The sequence below is a fragment of the Apium graveolens genome, chromosome 6, assembly GCF_009905375.1.
Source record: "Apium graveolens cultivar Ventura chromosome 6, ASM990537v1, whole genome shotgun sequence".
NCBI lineage: Eukaryota > Viridiplantae > Streptophyta > Magnoliopsida > Apiales > Apiaceae > Apium > Apium graveolens.
Window position 1 is genome coordinate 296,339,029 of NC_133652.1, and position 19,367 is coordinate 296,358,395.

The following is a 19,367-nucleotide window of genomic DNA, read 5'->3' on the forward strand; positions in this document are numbered from 1 at the left end:
CATATGTGCATTTTATATGTTGCTTTCATTTTTAAGAACCGTCGGATTTTGTAAAAATAATTTGAAATACCTGTTTATTCATACATTAAATCACAAATTTCTACTATTGCAAGCTAAAATATTAAATTGATGTAAAAGAGCTCGTACTCCAAAATTCTCAACATAATGATTTAATAAATTAAAATAATAATTATCCTACACTTGAAAATCATCCACAATATTATAAAATCTTGATACAATATTTAACCATATCATACATTATATCATCCACTCATTTTATTTATTATTTTGTGTTCCGAACACACTCTAATTTTTGCTCTTCCTCCAATCCATTTAACACATTGGCCATGCTCTTTATTCCAGTCAATACGTCATCCTGATCACATGGGGTCCACAAACCGATTTTTCCCTTCACACTCTCCATGTCCACAACGTAGAAAAAGTTATACACTACACAGATTAGTGTAATATAAAGCACAAGTTAATTAATACTCACAAAAATAAGATAAATAGGAGTATGTAAAAATTAGATTCATTCAGCAACAAATGCAATAACAATATTACCATAAATGATGAAAAAATGACCTGCCACTCTTCCAGGGAGAATCAATAGTAGCGGCTATTTGCGCTTGACTATTCCCCCTTGTTCCACTTATAAAAATAAATTGAACATGTTAAATCAACAAATCTGTATAGGAAATATGCAAGCTCAAAATAATAAAAAATTGATCCAAGAAAAATAAAGAATATCAACTTATTCGCAGTAGATTTGATTGCATTACTTATTTTAAATGTAATGTATTTACATTAATATATCATTTTTGGAATTAATAAATTATTAAAACATTGACCCAGGCTGGTAACATGTAGGATTCTAATAGCACACTTCCTAAGTCCATATTATTGTTGCATTCCAAACAGAGCAATTTGCTGAGACCTATGAGAAAAAACAACAAAAATTAATATCTAATGCAGACCAACCAGGCCTGACAAGAATTAATTTTTTCACCATATTACAATAATAGCAATCACAATTTTATCTCAAAAATATCCCAGATCTTGATACACAAGCGAACACCTTGAAAGCTAATTGCAATAATATGTTAGATTATGATTTAAGGTGCAATCCATTTGTTACATTTAAACATTTATTATTTAAGTATCTAGAGTAGGGTATCGTATTGTATTCGAGCAGTCATTTAGCTACATGGACCATATCATCTTTATGGGATTATGTGCCCATTATGTGTCATCTTTGGCGAGTAACAGAATGACACATATAGTAAGGAGACTTGTGGTTTTTTATACCTATTGACATGATAGGAGAGAATTATGTGTGACTTGTTCCTCATTTTACTTTCATCTTGTATTCCTCTTTCCATAAATTTATTTATAATGGAGTTTTGTTCTTCTTTCATTCTGTCGTGTTATTTTCATTTTATTTTACATTTCGATTAAGTAAACTGTTACAAGTGGTATCAAAGCATACGCTCCTCGACATCAGAATCATGGAGGATGGTACAGATTTGGATAATTATCCCGAAACCGGTATCGTTTTGGATCTGTTTTTATAAATAAACGTACTATTTTATATCCGGTATGATCCAATGAGGTACCAATATTCCGTAAATATAAATAACCATTACCGTATTTTATTTTATACAAAAAATTATTTGCATCCAGTAATTATATAATTTTATAGAGAAAAATCCTAATTTCTTATAACCTTCTGAGAATCAAACTATAATTTCGAGGTGTTATTGAAATCTGCTCGGGAAGCTCTGGTAATCAAAATGAAGGATTTAAGGAGTACTATCAGATTCTTCAAGTTTCAGAACTACATAAATTAATGTTTATTTTCTATATTTTTATTTATTTTCAAATTATTTTGATTAAATTATGAATTTTTGTTCGGATGATTGTTTGGACGATTTGATGATTGATGTTGTAGAGCGTTTCTTCCTCGTGATTTTGATATATTATATGACTGATTTGGAGTTCAATAACATGTTCAAAATTGAGTTCAATTTTCGAATTTCAAAATTAGGGTTTATAACCCGTATGAATGTTTTTAATTGAAATTTGAGGCTTTTTGTTCTAGGGGTTAGTAGATGTTTTTGTTGATTATATCGTGTTCCTTGTTGAATTTGCAATCAATTCATGTATATTACAACAACTGAAGATTCTCGGTTTGCTCGAATCGAAGCAAACAAAGTTCGCCGGAACCGGCGAACTTCCCGTCCAACTCCGGGGTTATTAGAACGATTTGATTGTTGGGTTGTGTTCCTGGTGATTAGGAGAAGTGATCTGGAGCTTTTGGAGGTGTGAGGATATCGGGAACGCCGTCTCCGGTGAGACAGGGCGTTTTCCGGCGACGGGGTTGTAAAATTGCACTTTAGTCCTTGTATTTTTGAAAATGATGAAGTTTGGTCCCTGAACTTTCCAGAATTTGCAAAAATAGGATTGTTGTTTATAAATTATTTAAAAATCATATTTTCTATTTATTTTAATTACAAAAATTCGTTTTTAATTATTAAAAATTTTAAAAATTATTATTTTAATTTCAAAAATTATTTTTAATTCAAAAATAAATTTGAATTCATTTTAGTTAATAATTAATTCTAAAATTAATTGCTTAATTGATTTAATTAATTATTAATTAATTTTAATTAAATATTTAAATAGATTTAATTATTTATTTTTGATTTAAAAATTCCGAAAAATAGTTTCGAGCTTTAAAATATTATTCTAAATTGATTTCAAGGCTCGATTATTATTATAAAATTAGTTTGAAGCCAGAATCGGCCAACCAAAACCTGTTATTTTATTTCAAAAAAATGGTTCAATGACCCGTTTAAATTCCGAAAAATGTTTAAAAATCCATATTAAGTATCTGAAAAATCCTTTTAACATCAAACCTTCTTTGAAAAGTATTTTTAATCAAACATCTTACGTGTTATGTGTTATATGTGCATTGATTAACATGTTAAATGCGTATGTGTACGTTATATGACTGTTTTGATCGTATCTTTCAATCTTTAAATCGGATTTGGGTAAAACGGAGGGTAGATAGAAGCTTATATTAAGTAGAATTATATGAGTTGAGTATTGATAGATACTTATGCTATGTGTGCAGAAGAGGCAAGGCATAGGAAAGGGAAGCAAGTAGTCGAGAAATATGAGGTTGTGATTAAAAGCTAGTATAGTGTAGCAAGCTAATACAAGGCAAGTGTTCTGAACTTTCTCGAGATATACTGTGAATAGTTGATAGTTCTGTTTTATATTGCAAGTACTTTGAAGCACTGAACCCTAAACCTTGATTCCAGTTATTGATCCTTGAGCCGTAAACCTTATTCTTTCTGAACCTTTGATTATTGAATACCCGAATACGAACCACAGATATACGATACTACTCCACAAATACATACAAACTAAATACTGAACACTGAACCAGAATTACTTACGTACTCAAACCATTGTACCTTATACATTGAAAGACCAAATCCTTGTAACTTTAAAACTTTGACTCTTTTGTTATCCAATTCTTTCACCACCTGATAGCCATTCTTTGTAATTGCCATATTATTTCCTTGTGAAGATTGAAACCATCTCATGATTGGAAATCCAATGTTGTTTATGAATCTGTTTATTGCTTTACATTGTTTATTCTGTTATTGTGATAGAATTGGATTATTTTATAAAATTATGGACCAGATTCATGGTCAGACCAGATTGGTGGTCAAGTTAGGCCAATGTGTGCCTTGGATCCAGTAATTAGAGCAGAGCTGTGTGCCTTGCTCGGGGTTAGTACGTGACTGATCAGCAGCCTAAACTTGGTTTTTAAAATGAAAATCTAATATCCAATTCTAAATCATTATTCATTGTTCACTTGATACTTTACCTCATTTCACTTGATCATTGTTTATTCTCAGTATTGTCAATGTGACTTGCTGAGCTAGTTAGCTCATTTGTGCGATTTCGTTTATACTCTTTTCTAGTTAAGAAGGAACCGGTTGGTAGCGAGGATCCCCAATCCAGTGCGAGAGCTAGGATTCCAAGTGTGTGTGTGTGGACCCCAAACTTCTGACCCGGGTTTGGAGGGCGCCACAGGTTTGGTATGAGAGCTACAGGTTATAAGTCACTAACACAAACCTAGATTGATGGGAATGGGTAGATTGTTAGGATTAGAAGTAAGCAAGTAGAAAGATAGAAAGTCGAGAGGTTGAGTACAACAGTATAACAAGTATTAGTATGATTCACGTTATGGTTCGAGATTCTTATTTTGTGATATAATTTCAGATAGCAGCGATGACCGGCTCTTTCATCCCAGTACCAGCTGACCACTCTGAGCCCTTAGTTGGAGGACCATCTTCAGATTCACGTCATGTTGCTCCACCAGTGTTGGCTATTCTACCCCAGCTGTGTTGCAGCCTGTACCACTACAGGCCATTCCACCCCCGGGCATGAGGCCACCTATCAGAGGACCCCCACATGCTGATTCAGATTCTACTGGGCATTTAGTTACGGGTGCCCCATTCAAGTCTACATTGCATCATGTTCCTTATTACATGTATGAGGCTCTTTTTCTGGAACGTGATTCCCTGTTTGCACAGATTCGAGAGCTGCAACATATAATCAGGACTACATATGTTGATCGTAGTGTGAGAGAGCTTTGAGAGGAGATCCACGTGACACGCGGGATTCTTGAGGCCAGACTGCATGGAGCTATATTAGCCGGCCCTGATGCATTTATCGGATGGGCTAGGGAGGTGATGGAGGACCTCGAGAGGCTACGCGGACCAGAGTTTCCTTGGAGGTAGAGACATAGATACAAAGATGGAGATGTTGAGCAGTATTGTTGTGGTTGTTTATTATGTACAGTAGTGTGTAGTAGTATCAGTAGACTTTTGGGTTATATTTATAGACTAGATCTGCTAACTAGTGAGTAAGTTTGTTGTACCCTTTTGCTTTTACTTCTGAAACATTTTTACGCTTACACTACCTAAAACTTTTGATATATATATATATCAGTACCTTTTCCTTTCTAGCATTGTCATTTATGTTACTTCACCTGTTTTACTTTACTTATTGCACCAGTTATACCTCTTGTGATACCATATACCCTAACCCCTTAACTGTTTACATTCTGTAAAGGAACATGCAATTTACTTAGTTCAACTGTTACAACTGCTTTCAAAAAGAGATATTTATGTTTTATAAAACTTTTCTTTTATGCAAAGAATTTGATTTAAAGGCTAAATAAGTTGTTTGAGTCTTTACAGAAAATGCCTCCTAGCAGAAATAACCATTTTAACACCCAGAATGAAAAAACCAACAACCAAAACCAAGATAATACCAACCAGAATGCAAACCCAGGACTTATAGACCCGACAGTAGCCCAGATTCTTCAGATCTTGGTTCAACAAATAGTTCACCTGACTCAACAGCAACAAAGACAGACCAACCCCCAGGTAACTTTCAAAACTTTTCAGGTGGTGAATCCACTGGAATTGAAGGGTTCTTTAGATCCAATTGAACCGAATGTTTGGTTAAAGGAAATATAGAAGTATTTGCCTTAGTTAAGGTAAAGGAAGAACAGAAGGTTGAGTTTGCAAGTTATTATTTGAAGAATGAGGCCATCTACTGGTGGGAAACTGTAAAGACATTGAAAGGTATAGATGCTATTACTTGGGAAAGGTTCAAAGAATTGTTTTTAGAAAAATATTTTCCCCAGTTTGTTCAGGACCAGATGGAGTTGAAGTTTTTGGAGCCAAAGTAGGGAAGTATGTCGGTAGCTGATTATAAAAGTAAGTTTGAGGAATTGTCAAAATTTGTGCCATCATATGTGGATACTGACAGGAAGAAAGCTAAGAGATTTCAGCAAGGTCTAAAGCCATGGATCAGAGGGAAGGTAGCCATATTTGAATTGGATACCTATGCAGGAGTTGTATAGAAGGCCATGATTGCAGAAACAGAGAGTGAGATGTCACAAAAGAGAAGGAAAGTGAGAAAAGAAAGTTTGAAGGGAATGAAGGACAGTCAAAACCAGGGAAGTTTCCAGATTTTAAGAAGGACAAGTTTCAGCCAGAAAGGAATTCTAATTTCAAGAAGCAGAATGGAGGCGACGGAGGTCAAGGTAACCGTCCAGCCAATGTGAATCAGCCAAATCTGTTGAGGCTAACTTTTCCAGATTGTCAAGTATGTGGGAAGAAGCACAGAGGAGTTTGTAATAAGTTGAGTGTGGTTTGTTTCAAGTGTAATCAGAAAGGGCACTATTCGAGGGAGTGCCGTAACCAGCCAGCAAGCGAGCAAGTGAGCAAGGATCAGCCTACCCAGAATCCAACAGTTAAGGTTCCAACCGTTGGGTTTACATGTTTTAAATGTGCGAAGCCAAGACATATAACAAGGGATTGCAAGACACCAACCCCAGTCAGTAATGCATTGAGGATTATGGGATCTACTCCAGCAGTGAATGAGACTCCAAGGGCTAGAGTTTTTGATATGTCTGTGAATGACGCTATTCATGACACTGATGTCGTGGCAGGTAGGCTTAATGTGGATTTTTTATGTGCCAAAGTGTTAATAGATTTAGGAGCAACTCGATCGTTTATTTCTCAAGATTTTGTTAGTAAGTTAAATTATCCAGTTGAGTATTTAAATTGTCCAGTTTAGGAGCAACTGTGGAATTAACAAATGAAGAACGTGTATCTGTTAATCAAGTTTGTGGGAATTATGAAATTGAGATTTCTGGTAATAAGTTATGTGTGGATTTGATACCATTTAAGCTAGGAGAGAGTTTGACGTTATCTTAGGAATGGATTTGTTACCTAAGCATGATTCCTAAATAGACTGTCATAATAAGAAGGTAATTATAAAGACGCCAGCCTGAAATGATAGTAACGTTAAGGGCCAGAAGCAAGCAATGAAGTTCTTAACGATGATCCAAGCTAAAAGTTTACTACTGACAAGGATGCGAGCATTTCATTGCATATGTACTTGATAGAAGTCAGGAGCCATCAAAACTTGAAGATATTCCGATAGTCAATGAATTTCCAGACGTGTTTCCCGATGAGTTACCAGGACTTCCTTCTAGACAGAGAAATTGAGTTTGCAATCGACTTAGCACCTGGAACGGAAGCAGTATCCAAGGCCCCGTACAGAATGACGCTCGTCGAAATGAAGGAATTAGCAAAGCAATTACAAGAGTTGTTAGAGAAAGGAGTAATCAGACCCAGTATATCCCCGTGGGGTGCACCAGTATTATTTGTCAAGAAGAAGGATGGGAGCATGAGACTGTGCATCGACTACAGAGAGCTCAACAAGCTTATAATCAAGAATAAGTATCTGTTATCTCGAATTGATGATTTGTTTAACCAGTTTAAAGGAGCCAAGTACTTTTCCAAGATTGATTTGAGATCGGGATATCACCAACTAAAGATTAAGCCAAAGGATATACCAAAGACATCTTTCAGAACAAGGTACGGACATTATGAATTTTTATTAATGTCTTTTGGATTAACCAATGCCCCGACAACATTTATGGACCTGATGAACAAAATTTTCAAGGAATATCTGGACAAGTTTGTTATTGTGTTTATAGATGATATTTTGATTTATTCAAAGACAGAAGAGAATCATGCAGAACATTTGAGGACAACTTTGGAGATTTTGAGGAAGAAAAAGTTATATGATAAATTCTCGAAGTGTGAGTTTTGGCTACAGGAAGTTCAGTTTTTAGGACATATAGTCAGTAATGAAGGGATCAAAGTGGATCCGCCAAATATTGAAGCTATTACAAATTGGGAAAGGCCGAAAACACCGACAGAAGTAAAAAGTTTCTTGGGATTAGCGGGATATTATCGGCGATTTGTTCAATATTTCTCAAGAATTGCAACACCATTGACAAAGATTACACGGAAGCATGAAAAGTTTATATGGAATGATAAATGTGAAGAAAGCTTTCAGGAATTGAAGCAAAGATTAATTACATCACCTGTTTTGTCACTTTTAGATGACCAAGGGAATTTCGTAATCTACAGCGATGCTTCTCATAAAGGACTAGGATGTGTTCTGATGTAGCACGATAAGGTTATTGCATATGCGTCAAGGTAACTAAAACCACACGAACAAAAGTATCCTACTCATGATTTGGAGCTAGCAGCCATAGTATTCGCTTTGAATATTTGGAGACATTATTTATATGGAGAAAAATGTGAGATTTATACAGATCACAAAAGTTTGAAGTACATATTCACACAAAAAGAGCTTAACATGAGACAAAGAAGATGGTTAGAGTTGATTAAGGATTATGATTGCACAATTAACTACCATCCCGGCAAAGCAAATGTTGTGGCGGACATGTTAAGTCGAAAAGAAAAGTTGAATGTGTTATCAGTACCCGAGGAGATATATAAGGAATTTCAGAAATTGGAATTGGAGATCAGAGTTTGCAAGCCTGATGAAGTAAAAAGGTATAGTACGACTTTCCAGCCAGAGTTGTTAGAAAAGATAAGGAAGTGTCAAGAGGAGATAATGGATCAGGACATCAATCATTCGGTAGGTGAAGAGTTATGCACACAAAAGGACGATCAAGGTATTCTTAGGTTTTCTTTTAGAATTTGGATTCCACCAGTAACAGAATTAAAGAATGAAATTTTAGAGGAAGCTCATAATTCAAGGTATTCAATCCATCCAGGGAGTAAAAAGATGTACAGAGATTTATAGGAAAATTACTGGTGGCCAGATATGAAGAGGGAGATTGTAGAATGGGTTATCAGATGTTATACATGTCAGAGAGTCAAGGCAGAGCACCAGAGACCAAGTGGATTATTGCAGCCATTAGAGATTCCAGAATAGAAGTGGGAGCACATTGCCATGGATTTCATAGTCGGATTACCAAGGACAAAAGCCAATCACGATGCCATTTGGGTTATAGTGGACAGACTTACCAAGTCAGCTCATTTTTTGCCTATAAATGAAAGATTTTCATTGGACAAGTTGGTCCATATGTACCTGAAAGAGATCATAGTTCGTCATGGGGTTACTGTGTCTATCGTATCCGATCGAGATCCGAGATTTAATTCAAGATTTTGGAAGAGTTTTTAAGAATGTTTGGGAACAAGACTGAATATGAGTACGACCTACCATCCACAGACGGGCGGCCAAAGTGAACGAACAGTCCAGACAATTGAAGACATGTTACGCATTTGTGCTATTGATTTCAAAAGAAGTTGGAATGAGCATTTACCCTTGGTAGAATTTGCTTACAACAATAGTTATCATGCCAGTATTGGGATGCCACGCAAATGTCGATCTCTAGTATATTGGGATGAAGTAGGAGAACGCAAGATACTTGGGCCTGAATTGGTGCAACAAACAAAGGAAGTTGTTGAAGTTATCCAGAAGAGATGAATAGCCGCACAAGATCGTCAAAGGAAGTATGCAGACCAATCAAGGAAAGATATGGAATTCGAAGAAGGAAATCTAGTAATGCTGAAAGTGTCGCCGTGGAAGGGATTAATAAGATTTGGGAAGAAAGGAAAACTGAGCCCTAGATATGTCGAACCTTTTGAGATTCTAAAGCGTGTTGGAAAAGTAGCTTATGAGTTGGCGTTACCCCCGCACATGGAGCACATTCACAATATTTTTCACGTATCGATGTTTAAGAAGTACAATCCAGACTCCAGGCATGTAATTGAGTACGAGCCAATAGAACTTCAAGCAGATTTCTCGTATGTGGAGAGCCCGATAGAGTTCTAGAAGAAAGAGAGAAAGTATTAATAAAATAAAATGGTAAAGTTAGTAAGAGTATTGTGGAGAAACCTAAAGGTTGAAGAGTCAACCTGGACATTAGAGAGTGATATGAGAGAAAAGTACCCTCATTTGTTTTCTTGGGAGATTCTGAGGACAAAATCCTTTTAAGGGGGAAGAATATAATATCTGGGATATATCGTGTAATTATTTTGGTTAATAAATAAATATTATGCATGTTCAATATGTATTGTGTGAATTATTTGTTAAGTGGTATATGTGTTTGGGTGATTAAAAATAATATAAATTGAGTATTTTAATTTTTATATATCCAAAATAAAATATAGATAATTGTCATATCATTCTATTTATTTTTATGTTGATTTATGATTTTATAGAAAATTTATGGCTTTAATAAATTCTTTTTCCGAGTATTTTTAAATCATTTCATATAATCGAAAACCAGCCGACTTCACCGTTTTTACGTTTTTATAACCCGAAACTCTTCCGAGAACTCCTTGCTAACCTAATTGTAATATTCCGAGCATTTTCCATGTTTTGACTTTTTCGATCCGGCGTACGGTTTGTCCTGTGCGGGTCCCGGCCCAATATTTTCAATACAAAATTTATTTTGGTAAATCAATACAACTCGTATTTTCGATAAATGGGATCTTTTTATTAAACTATTATTAATTATCACCTCGTAATACGTGTAACCAGGCGCTGAGACCAAGACCGCAGTACAAATTGTACAGATTTGGATAATTATCCCGAAACCGGTAACATTTTTTGGATCTGTTTTTATAAATAAACGTACTATTTTTTATCCGGTAGGATCCAACGGGGTACCAGTATTCCGTAAATATAAATAGCCCTTACCATATTTTATTTTGTACAGAAAACATTTGGAGCCAGTAATTATATAATTTTACAGAGAAAAACCTTAATTTCTTATAACCTTTTGAGAATCAAACTATAATTTCGAGGTGTAATTGAAATCTGCTCGGGAAGCTCTAGTAACCAAAACGAAGGACTTAAGTTGTACTATCAGATTTTTCAAGTTTTAGAACTGCAGAAATCAAGGTTTATTTTCTATATTTTTATTTATTTTTGAATTATTTTGATTAAAATTATGAATTTTTGTTCGGATGATTGTTTAGATGATTTGATGATTTCATGTTGTAGAGCTTTTCTTCCTGATGATTTTGATATATTATATGACTGATTTAGAGTTCAATAACATGTTTAAAATTTGGTTTAATTTTTGAATTTCAAAATTAGGGTTTACGACCCATATGAATATTTTGAATTGAAATTTGGGGCTTTTTGTTTAGGGGTTATTAGATATTTTTGTTGATTGTATCATGTTCCTTGTTGAATTTGCAATCGATTCATGTATATTACAACAAACGACGATTCCTGGTTTGCTCGAATCGAAGCAAACAAAGTTTGTCGGAACCAGCGAACTTCTCGGCCAACTTCGGGGTTATTAGAACGATTTGATTGTTGGGTTGTGTTCCTGGTGATTGTAAGAAGTGATCTGGAGCTTGTGGAGGTGTGAGGATCCCGGGAATGGCGTCTCCGGCGAGAAGGGGTGTTTTCTCGCGATGGGGTTGTAAAATTGCACTTTAGTCCCTGTACTTTTGAAAATGATGAAGTTTGGTCCCTGAACTTTCCAGAATTTGCAAAAATAGGATTGTTGTTTATAAATTATTTAAAAATCATATTTTCTATTTATTTTAATTACAGAAATCTGTTTTTAATTATTAAAAATTCTAAAAATTATTATTTTAATTCTAAAAATTATTTTTAATTCAAAAATAAATTTGAATTAATTAGTTAATTAATTTTAGTTATTAATTAATTAGTTAATTGGTCAATTAATTCAAAAATTAATTGATTAATTGATTTAATTAATTATTATTTGATTTTAATTAATTATTTAATTACATTTAATTATTTATTTTTGATTTAAAAATTATGAAAAATAGTTTCGAGGTTTAAAATATTATTCTAAATTGTTTTCAAAGCTCGATAATTATTATAAAATTATTTTGAAGCTAGAATCGACCAACCAAACCCTGTTTATTGTTTCAGAAAAATGGTTCAACGGCCCGTTTAAATTCCGAAAAATATTTAAAAATCTATATTAAATATCTGAAAAATCTTTTTAACATCAAACCTTCTTTGAAAAGTTTTTTCAATCAAACATCTTACGTGTTATGTGTTATATGTGTGCATTGATTAACGTGTTAAATGCGTATGTGTACGTTATATGACTGTTTTGATCGTATCTTTCAATCTTTAAATCGGATTTGGGTAAAATGATGGGTAGATAGAAACTTATGTCGAGTAGAATCATATGAGTTGAGTATTGATAGATACTTATGCTATGTGTGCAGAAGAGGCAAGGCATAGGAAAGGGAAGCAAGTAGTCGAATAGTAAGAGGTTGTGATTGAAAGCTGGTAGAGTGTAGCAAGCTAATACAAGGCAAGTGTTCTGAACTTTCTCGAGATATACCGTGAATAGTTGATAGTTCTATTTTATATTGCAAGTGCTTTGAAGCACTGAACCCTAAACCTTAATTCCAGTTATTGATCCTTGAGCCATAAACCTTATTCTTTCTGAACCATTCCGAATACAAACCACAGATATACGATACTACTCCAGAAATACGTACAAACTAAATTTTGAACACTGAACCAGAATTACTTACGTACTCAAACCATTGTACCTTATACATTGAAAGACCAAATCCTTGTAACTCTGAAACTTTGACTCTTTTGTTATCCAATTCTTTCACCACCTGATAGCCATTCTTTGTAATTGCCATATTATTTCCTTGTGAAGATTGAAACCATCTCATGATTGGAAATCCAATGTTGTTTATGAATTTGTTTATTGCTTTACATTGTTAATTCTGTTATTGTGATAGAATATTATTGTTTTATAAAATTGCGGACCAGATTCATGGTCAGACCAGATTGGTGGTCAAGTTAGGCCAATGTGTGCCTTGGATCCAATAATTAGAGTAGAGTTGTGTGCCTTGATCGGGGTTAGTGCGTGACTGATCAGCAGCCTAACCTTGGTTTTTAAAATGAAAATCTAATATCCAATTCTAAATCATTATTCATTGTTCATTTGATACCTTAACTCATTTCACTTGATCATTATTTATTCTCAATATTTTCAATGTGACTTGCTGAGCTAGTTAGCTCATTTGTGTGATTTCATTTATACCCTTTTCCAGTTAAGAAGGGACCGGTTGGTAGAGAGGATCCCCAATCCAGTGCGAGAGCTAGGATTCCAGGTTGATCGGAATAAGCTATCTAACGGCTTTTGGAATAGTTTAAGTTTGTGTAGTTTGTAATAATATTTAATATTCAGGTGTAAGTTTAAATAGTTGGGATTTGGGTGTTTATAATATAAGTGTTTGTGTGTGGCTTGTGTGCATACTTTAACCTGTTGCGATCCGTGGTAGTTGGTAAGTAGGGTCACTACATATTATTATTTTGAGAATGAATTTGTGATTGTAATTTTGAGTCCTAATATAAATAAATAATCAATGTACAAATTTTATTTATGAGTTCGAAGTGAAATAGTAGTTATATATTATTATTCGAGATTGAAATTATGATTGTAATGGTTGATTGATTGTTGGGTTGAACCGATGGTTGGGATTAGTGGTTGGTTTGACGTCGATTGTATTCGACGGTTAGTCCGATAAGCAAAGGAAGCGCTGTCCAATTTTCGGGAACGTACCCTGTAACATATCAAAACTACTAGTCGAATGTAAATAATTATATAGTTCTAAATAAATATTTTGTAAAATACAATGGATAATTTATTTCCTAAAATAATGAGTATATGTGTTTTCCGAAAATGAATATTGAATCGAGATTTGAGTATATGAATCATGTATGTTGCGTGTACTGTAGTAATGTATATAAGTACGAGTCGGGATTGTTATCGTTTGGGTAGGATTGGTACCGAGGTAATGTCAAGCATAACTGGGTGTCTAGCATATAGTATTTCGAACCTGTAGGTTCTAGTCGGGAAACCGAAAATGGACGTTGGACTAAAGATAACCTAGTGGTCAGTCGACAAGCTCAGTAGAGTTTCAACAGAAAAACCTGAGTGTCGAAGTCAAATCCAATATGATCTAGTGGTTGGACGTTAAAGCCTGAGCGGTAGAGTCGGCTCAGAGTTGATCAGTAATAGTTGTAAAGCCCTGTAAATTAAAAAGGATATGGTTGATAGCGAGGTTCCTCAGTTCAGAGTACGAGCTAGGATTCCAGAGTGAGTTAGATCGAGGTAGCAAGAGCTTTTATGGTAATTGAATTAGTAAGATTGTAAGAATAATTTCCTTATTATTTGTAAATTGAATTACTTGGGATTTGGTACGTTGTAATAAAAGTTAAGGTTGTGGCTTGTTTTCATACTTTAACTTGTTGCAATCCGTGGTTATGCAAAGCAGGGTCATTTCAAATAATATTTCTTATACAGGTTTATATACTGTGTATGAGTTATGGACCCCAAACTTCTGACCCGGGTTTGGAGGGCGCCACAACTAGAAAGCTGAAGCTGCTCGTGAGCGGGCCAATGAACTCCAACCGACACACACAGCTTCGTCACAATCGACGCATAGGGTATAGAACCCGTAGTACTCCCACGAAGAAACCTCAAAATACCCTGATAAATTACCAACCACAGATCCACATAATCTCCTTGAAGAATACCCCACAACAACCATGCACGCTCCACAGTCACATCATGCACGTGAGAAGATGGCATGATGTTAGCATAAATAAAAAAATTCCATGCACGTGCAAACCTGTTCATACACGAGGCAGGGAAAGTGGCATACTAATTTGTGCCCCTCTTGAACTTCCAGTGAGTCTCAGGCACACACAATGTAACAACAATCAAATCTAAGTTAATATCATCCCCCGTCTTCACATTCTAATCCTCCTGCTCCGGCCTCCTCTCGGGCTGATCGATCACGCTCTGAATAGCCTCAACACAGTAGTATACCCTCAACCCCTTAACCACAGAGTACCCATTCTTCTCCGCCTTCGCATTCGCGTAAAACTCGCGAACCACACTCATGGACACAACAGCGGGTGCCTCACAAAAACCAACTTAACCTATCTCCATAATCATCTCCAACAACTTACCATCCCCTCCTAGAAGCGCGGGTGCGCCGTGCTACTAGAAAACCAGCGCGGTCGCCCTGCATACCAGCGTGGGCGCGCCGTCCTATTGGAAAAACGTCACTAACCTTAGTAATGCTTCAATTACTATCCATTTACCTTAAATGCTTGGCTCGTATCATTCTCAAAAATCTCCACCGATTTTGACAACAAGATGAAACAAATGGCCCCATGAAGTCAATTCCCCAAACAACGAAGACCTTAACCTCGAGAAGTACATTAAGAGGCATCTCATCCCTCTTGGACATATTACCAACATGCTAGCATCGATCACATTTCAAAAGGAACTGATGAGCATCCTTAAACAAAGTTGGCCAAAAGTATCATGCTTGAAGGATACGAGCTGCTGTCTTTTCTCCACCATAGTGGCCTCCATAATTAGTCTAATGGCTGTCTCACAAGACCCCCCCATTACTATACGGAATACATCTTCTGCTGATTTGGTCAACTCCTTGCCGAAATAGGAATGACTCATCCCATATGTACCACTTCACTTCATGCAACAACTTCTTCCTTTGAGCATAAGTCAAGTCTGGAGGCATAGCGTTGCTCACAAGGTAGTTCACAATGTCGGCGAACCACAGTTCTTTTACTTATGCCCCAAACAATTACTCATCGGGAAAATACTCATTTATAAAAGGCTTATCCTGTGAAGTTGCACTCGGATCCTCTAAATGAGAGAGATGATCAACGACTTGATTCCCAATCTCTTTTATATCCTTGATCTCTAATTCAAACTCCTGAAGTAAAAGAACCCATCAAATCAATCTAGGCTTCGAATCCTTCTTCGAGACGAGATAGCGAATAACAACGTGATCAGTGAAAACTGTCACATTTGTCCCAAGTAAATAAGATCAAAACTTCTCAAAACTATAGACAATAGCCAATAGTTCTTTCTCAGTAGTAGTGTAGTTCAGTTGAGCACCATTGAGGGTCATACTAGAATAGTAGACCATATGAAATATGTTGTTCTTCCTTTGTCCAAGAACTGCTCTAACTGCATAGTCACTTGCATTGCACATCATTTCAATTGGTTTAGTCTAATCAGGTGCAGTTATGACAAGTGCCGTAATGAAACTCTTCTTTAAGCTCTCAAAAGAAGCGAGGCACTCTTCATCAAACTTGAAAGGAACGTCTTTCTCTAGAAAATTGCACAACGACTTCGAAATTTTAGAGAAGTCCTTGATAAACCGCCTATAGAAACCCGTATAACCGAGAAAACTGCGAATTCCCTTAATAGAAATTGGTGGAGGAAGATTTTCAGTAACCCCCACCTTGGCTTTGGTCATCTCAAGACTCAACCTAGAGACCTTGTATCCAAGAATAATGCCTTGGCGAACCATAAAATGACATTTCTCCCAATTGAGAACCAGATTGGTCTCAACGCACATTTTCAGTACTAAACCAAGATTGTTCAGGCATTGATCATAAGAAGTTCCAAAGACAGAGAAATCATCCATGAACACTTCTACATTATTTTCAATCATATCAGACAAGATAGCCACATGTATCTCTGAAATGTGGATGGTGCACCACATAGCCCAAAAGAAACCCTTCTGAAGGCAAAAGTACCAAAAGGACATGTGAAGGTAGTCTTCTCTTGATCTTCTGGAGCAAAACAAATATAATTATAACCCAAATAGCCATCCAAAATACAGTAGTACTCATGCCCAGCCAATCTATCAAGCATCTGATCAATAAAAGGAAGATGTAAGTGATCTTTCCTTGTAGCTTTGTTTAGCTTCCTATAATCCATGCAAACTCTCCACCCCGTGACTGTTCGAGTATGAATGAGCTCATTATTTGCATTCGCAACCATAGTGATACCTCATTTCTTCGGCACACACTGAATTGGGCTCACCCAAGAACTGTCAGAAATGGGATAGATGATCCCTGCATCTATCCACTTGAGAATTTCTTTCTTCACCACCTCTTTCATGATCGGATTTAGCCTTCTCTATTGCTCAACAGTAGGCTTGCCTCCTTCCTCTAGCAGAATTTTTTGCATACAATAAGAAGGGATGATCCCCTTGATCTCTACTATAGTCCATCCAATTGCTGATTTGAGCTCTCTAAGAATTCTCAAAATTTTTTACTCATCACTACCTGAAAGGTCAGATGCAAAAATAACAGGCACAATAGATGCATCACCTAAAAATGCATACCTCAAATGTTCAGGTAAAGGCTTAAGCTCAAGTGTAGGAGCTTCCTCAATAGATGGCTTGTGGCACTTTGGAGAACTTTTCAGCTCTTCCAACGCAAGAGATTCAAAAGGCATTTCCAATCTTCACTTCCAAGGAGAAGCATTCAAATTGTAACTGCTGGTACATTTCATCATCTTAGCTATCTGAATCCCCCAATAAGGCTTTCTCTAAGGCATCTGATTTGAGCACATAATCCAATTATTAAGTAACCACAGATTCGACCAATTACACCTTAAAGCATTCCTCTTCATCAGTAGGGAATTTCATGACATTAAAAACATTGAAGGTGGCATCATGATCCTGAACTCGCATAATGAGCTCACATTTCTGCACATCAATCAAGGTTCGGCCAGTAGCCAAAAAAGGTATTCCCAAGATTATGGGAATCTTCTTATCATCCTCGAAATCAAGAATAACAAAGTCAGCAAGAAAGATGAGTTTGTCCATTTTGACCAATATATCTTCCACAATGTCTCGTGGATATGTAATAGTGCAATTGGCCAACTGCAAGGACATATATTTGGGATTTGGATCAGGTAACCCCAACTTCTTGAAGATAGACAAAGGCATCAGATTGATGCTAGCTCCCAAGTCACATAAACATTTGTCGAATGACACTTTTCCAATGGTGCAAGGAATAATGAATCTTCCAGGATCCTTAAGTTTAGGAGGCAACTTTTTTTGGAGCACCACACTGCATTCCTCGGTGAGAGCAACCGTCTCTAAGTCCTCGAGCTTCACTTTCCGAGAGAGAATACCTTTCATGAACTTCGCATAACTAGACATTTGTTCAAGAGCTTCAGCGAAAGGTATGTTAATATGAAGTTTCTTAAAAACTTCCAAGAACTTAGCAAATTGCTTATCCAGCTTTTGATTCTGCAGCCTCTTAGGGAAAGGAGGTGGAGGATAGACCTATTTTCCCCTGTATTACCCTCAGGAGGAGTGTTAACAACAACGGTCTTCCTTGGTTCCACTTCTGCTTCCTTTGGCACATCTTCTTCAGCCACAACTTCAGCACCTGGAACTTGAGAATTTTCGGGATTTTCAACCTTTCCATACCTCAATATAATTGTTTTAACCTTCTCCTTTGCCCGACAATTCAGTGTCACTAGGGAGTGTACCAGGTTATCCGTTTAGTAAGGCATTGACAATCTTCTCAATTTGATTCCCCAAGGTTTTGATAGAAACTGCTTGGCACTTTCACATGAACCTCAACTCCTCCAATTCAGATTTTTTTTATTAGTTGTGGTAGCTGCTGAAGTTGGAGTTGTTGCCTTGGTGCATATTGTTGTTGTTGAAAACTAGGAGGGTTATATTGCTTTGCTGTATATGGCTGATAAGGTTGTTGCACTGTATTCTGATTGTTGCTCCAGCTGAAGTTAGGATGATTGCGGTTGTTGAGATGATAAGTGGCTGGAGCTTGCTGCTGCGACCTCTGAAAGTTGCTCATAAACTGAGTTGATTCACTAGAAATAACATACTGCTCAGTCTCATGCGCACCCGCACAAAGCTCACAAACACTAGAGATTTGATTAACTCCATAATTAGCCAAAGAATCCACTTTCATCGTCAAAGCTTGAAGTTGAGCAGTTATAGCAATAGCTGTATCTACTTCCAGAATTCATACTACTTTTCCTTGCGATATTCTCTGCGTTGGATTCTGGTATTCATTAGCTGCTATTGGTTCAGTCAACTCATAAGCTTCATTGTAGCTTTTGGCCCTTAAGGCTCCACCTGATGCTACATCGAGCATAGGTCTAGACTGTGTGCCTAAACCATTGTAGAAACAATTTATGATCATCCAATCAGGCATGCCATGGTGTGGGCACTTCCTAAGCATCTCCTTGTAGCGATCCCAAGCCTTACACAAAGATTCTCCATATTTCTGCGCAAACTAAGTAAGAGCATTCTTGATTGCAGCCATCTTTGTCATAGGGAAGAATTTAGTGAGATACTTTTGAGAAAGATCCTCCCATTTGGTGATAGAACCTGCTGGTAGAGAATGCAACCAACACTTAGCCTTATCCCTCAGAGAGAATGGGAAAAGCCTCAGCTTAATAGCATCTTCAGACACCCCATTGAACTTGAAAGTGTCACAGATCTTGATGAAATCCCTGATGTGCGTGTTGGGATCTTCTATAGGAGAACCCCCAAACCGAACTGAATTTTGTATCATCTGAATCGTGTTCGACTTGATCT

The 19,367-nt window shown here is 36.3% G+C and overlaps 1 non-coding gene across 1 annotated transcript; it reads left to right on the top strand.

Annotated features, from left to right (window-relative positions):
* The first annotated feature begins 18,979 nt into the window (after positions 1-18,979).
* LOC141669217 (small nucleolar RNA R71) lies at positions 18,980-19,086 on the top strand. The gene has a single exon (XR_012553508.1). It is a non-coding gene; the product is annotated as a small nucleolar RNA R71 (small nucleolar RNA).
* The last annotated feature ends 281 nt before the right edge of the window (positions 19,087-19,367 follow it).